Genomic DNA, 4,928 nt, shown 5'->3' on the forward strand with positions numbered 1-4,928 from the left:
TTGGACTGGGTGACAGATTTTTGGGGAACATTTTGGTCCCTCTTGTGATAGACTTTGACGCTCCCTGAGCTAAGCTAGCAAGTATAGCATATATTCTAAACTTTTCCTTACTTGTTTTACTGTTGGTAAGTTAAGCTTAACAAGTGCAATCTTATTGAACCACCAAAATAGTAAATACATATGTTACATTACGAGATCTTGCCCTCTTAAGACCTCGGCTCCCGCAATGAGTTTGAGTTTTATCAACCGCCCCCTGTGATGAACCTCCAAGAAACACAGAAATACAAAGCTAAGATTTATACTTCCTTTTTGAAAAAAAGAAAAAAATTATTTTGTTCACACACCAATATCTGAGACATTTCAAATTATAAAAATTATAATACAGGTGGAGTGTTTTTCCTGAGCTCACTGTGAAGAATATACATTGATGTTTAATTTGATATTTAAGTTAATTTTTTATTACTCCACATTGTCTGAAAACAACTATATATAAGGGAAAATAAATAAAATATATTTATTGGAAATCACACAATATATTCATTTGTTTTATATATTAAGTAGACTATGTTATAAAATATAATAATAAACGATTACATTTATTATAAATATATAAAACTATATTTGTAGTATCCCCATTCATTAAAATATGAAACCCTTTACAAATGGAAATAATAATAGTAATAATTCCTTTGAAAAAAATGTTTTTTTAAGGATATTTTCAAAACTGAAACATTACATTTTTTTTTTTTACTTTTATTTTAGAATAAGAATTTAAATCAATATATACGTTTAAATGCTATGGTAGATTAGTTTATCTTGTTTAATAAATATTGTCAAATTGTCCTTCCTTATAAAGTTGATTAAATGAGTAACACTGTAAATGTTATTGAATGTTGAAGTTAATGATTCAAGTTGCCGTCCACGTTAATGAAAAAAGGAGGTTGAACATTAAATCTTCATATTTGTGATCAACAGCTCGCAGGGACAACAGTCATCTCTGCTTGTGTTCTCATCCGATGAAGAAGTCATGTTCCCTGCAGACGTGAGACCGCGGGGGGAACCGGCTTTACAAGAGCAGCCATGCGTGCAGGCCTGTGCCGAGCCTCTCAGAACAATGGCTGCAGATGGCCGGCCTGCTGCAGATGTGGCCTGTAACGGACGCCTGTGAGAGACGTCGCCCTCCCATGAAGCCCGTCTCGGCCCAGACCCGCTCAAGACGTTCCTGTCTCACGGCCCGATGAAAGTGCTGACCCGCTGACCTGTGACTGGCCTAATCTAAACCAGCTCAGGATTACACGAGTAGGCACGTCTATGTGTGCCACACGTCCCCCCTAGACCCGGGTTCTGGAGTTGTGTAGTTGGAAGTGTGGGAGCGTCGCCCCATCACACATGTTGATGATGTGTTGAGAGGCAGTTTTTGTGTAGCGACACTCCTCCCTTGTTCGCACAACAATAGCTGCTGTTTGCCCCGAGGTCGCCGCCGGAGGAGGACACTCCAGCGTCACCTGCTCCTCGGAGCTGTCGGGACGGGCGTGGCCCCCCAGCACCAGGGGCCAGGATGTTACTGGACATTTTAGCACAGAGAATTACCAAAAGAGAGATTAAACCCCCCCCCCCCCAGATTATTCAAAATCGTGTGTGTCTCTTTAAAGACACTCAATGCAAATACACAGTAAAATGTGTTTGTCAGAATCAGAAAACTTTTATTTAATTTGTTGTGGTGTCATTAGAGAATATAATAATGAAGTAATGTTAATAAAATTAAAATAGATTAATAAAAGAAATACAATAAAATAGGATGCATTATCATAAAATAAATATAAATAAATAATGCATAATTCATTAAAATAAAATACATTGCATTTAATTAAACAACATTCATGATCCAAACATTATCAGGCCTTTATAAAGTGAATTTGAAACCATAATACAAATATAAATATACTTTTCTATATATTTGTTGATTTTCAAAAAAGCCTATTTCAATGTTTTTAACCTCTATTTAATTGTTATTTATTTTATTAATTATCTTATTATTAAAATGTTATCTTATTTCTTTAAGTAGTGAAAATATATTTTTTTATTATTAAACCTGAAAATATATTTGAAAAATGTTTTATTGATAATTGTAATTGAACATTAGTCCAGGAAAAAAAGTATATATATTAATTGAGATTATAGTACGTCCCAATATTTATTTGGATTTATACTAAATAAGTATATTTTGACTTTTTCAGTTTAAAATAGCATATTTACTATGTCTGGACCTTTTTTCTCACTTTATGCTCTGAATAGTTTTAAAAATATATGACATTTTTATTAATCTTAAAAATTAAACTGATCCGAACTTCTTCTCTTCATGACCCAAGAGTACCTTCACCTCGTCAACCCAGGTGAGCAACTTCATTTTCCCCTGACTTCATGTCTTGATGCAGAAAACACTTTTTTTCTCCGATGACTCAGTGGTGTTTGGCCACAAACGGTAGCTAAATAAATAAATAGTTGAACATGAGGAGCGCCAGGGGACCCTCCTCCTCCTCCTGCTCCTCCTCCTCCTGCTCCTCCTCCTCCTTCTTCCCAGCATCAGGACAACTAATGAAGAAAGGTTTCTCCTCTGGCGGCGTCCTCCCCCACTAAAACAAAGTGCTGCTCTCTGATAATTGAGCATGTGAAGCTGTATAATCAGGCCGCAGCCATGATATGAATGGCTGTTGTCATGGCGATCCACTCAGAGAGGGGCTGCCGAGACAAAGAGGGGATTTGATGTCTCTAACAGGTGTTCATGGGAGGAGCTGACAAGACCTTAATACACCCCCCCCCACCCCTCACTCTCCCCCCGTCGGAAGACAGCAAGGGTCAAAGGTCGTGACTTGCGATGGAAAATGAAAAGTCTCGGGGAACAATGATCGTGTCAAACTCAAGGCCGGAGTAAGTGAGTAATCTTTATTTGCTAGTGATTTTAAATGACTGATGAAAATCCCACAATGCACTGCAACAGTTGAAAACTCTTGTGATGTTTTACATACAAGTTATTTTCCTGATCCGAAGATTCTTTAGATCACTTTGACTCCATGATTGAAATACTCTGATGGGGTTTCATGGCACTTTCTCGATGGCACTCTTGGAAGTTTGGCTCCGAACCTCATTTTTAACTGAGAGCGCCACCTACTGAGGTAAGACTGTAAACCCATCACTAGACACACTGGAAGCCTTACACAATAATAACTACTACCATCTTCAGATATTTACTACTGTTTTGGTGATGTTTTCCTCTAGGAACTCCAAATTCCTCCCACTCCTGGTTAATGCAAGACTTTAAATTGTGTTGGGCATTAACCTCATGTGACACAAACAGGAAGAAGAACATTTTATTTAACACTTTATTTAAAGATACAACACTCGACAGATCGTCGATAACATATTCTTAGAAGAAAGTGTTGAATTCAGGTTTTGAGTGTTGCATGTAAATTAGTGATGGGTTTATGAGGTCTCATGATACAGTTGTGTAGTGAAGACACTGTATCATGATACATATGTGTAGTGAAGATACTGTATTATGATACATATGTGTAGTGAAGACACTGTATCATGATACATATGTGTAGTGAATACACTGTATTATTATGAAGCTGTGTAGTGAAGACACTGTATCATGATACATATGTGTCGTGAATACAGTGTATTATGATGAAGCTGTGTAGTGAAGACACTGTATCATGATACATATGTGTAGTGAAGACACTGTATTATGATGAAGCTGTGTAGTGAAGAAACTGTATTATTATACAGTTGTGTAGTGAATAAACTGCCTTATGACAAGCTGTGTAGTGAAGATACTGTATTATGATACAGCTGTGCATTGATACTGTTTCTGTGCCCGAAAAGGCCCTTTTCTTCTTTTAAATATTTTTATTTAAACAGCGATTTTTCTAACTCAGTGTGCCATCTAGTAAGACACTGTATTATGATACAGCTGTGTAGTGAAGACACTGTATTATGATGAAGCTGTGTAGTGAAGACACTGTATTATTATACAGTTGTGTAGTGAATAAACTGCATTATGATACAGCTCTGTAGTGAAGATACTGTATTATGATACATATGTGTAGTGAAGACACTGTATCATGATACATATGTGTAGTGAATACACTGTATTATGATGAAGCTGTGTAGTGAAGACACTGTATCATGATACATATGTGTAGTGAATACACTGTATTATGATGAAGCTGTGTAGTGAAGACACTGTATCATGATACATATGTGTAGTGAAGATAATGTATTATGATACAGCTGTGCATTGATACTGTTTCTGTGCCCGAAAAGGCCCTTCTCTTCTTTTGAATATTTTTATTTAAACGACTAATTCATTTTTCTAACTCAGTGTGCCATCTAGTGGCCTTAGAAATGAATACACTGTATTATGATACAGCTGTGTAGTGAAGACACTGTATCCTGATACAGTTGTGTAGTGAAGACACTGTATCGTGATACAGTTGTGTAGTTAAGACACTGTATTATGATACAGTTGTGTAGTGAAGAAACAGTATCATGATACACTACGTCTTCACTACACAGTTGTATCGTGATACTGTTTCTGTGCCCGAAAAGGACCTTCTCTTCTTTTATATATTTTTATTTAAACGACTCATTCAATTTTCTAACTCAGTGCGCCATCTAGTGGCCTTAGAAATGAAGACACTCTATAATGATACAGCATATTTGGAAGTATCCCTTCTGTCTGGTCATCAACTTCTGATCAGTGATTTGAATCAAATGTAAGGTGAGAGGATGTATATTGTTTTAAAGAGCATCGACTCCACATTTAATGAGATGAAGTTTCATTGAATATCATATAAAAAGGCAACAATTGTGCCGTAACCTCTTATCAGACACACGTAGTTAAACACCAAAGAGAGACTAATGGA

This window comes from Callionymus lyra, chromosome 11 (assembly GCF_982586985.1).
Source record: "Callionymus lyra chromosome 11, fCalLyr1.hap1.1, whole genome shotgun sequence".
In the NCBI taxonomy this organism is placed as follows: Eukaryota; Metazoa; Chordata; class Actinopteri; order Syngnathiformes; family Callionymidae; genus Callionymus; species Callionymus lyra.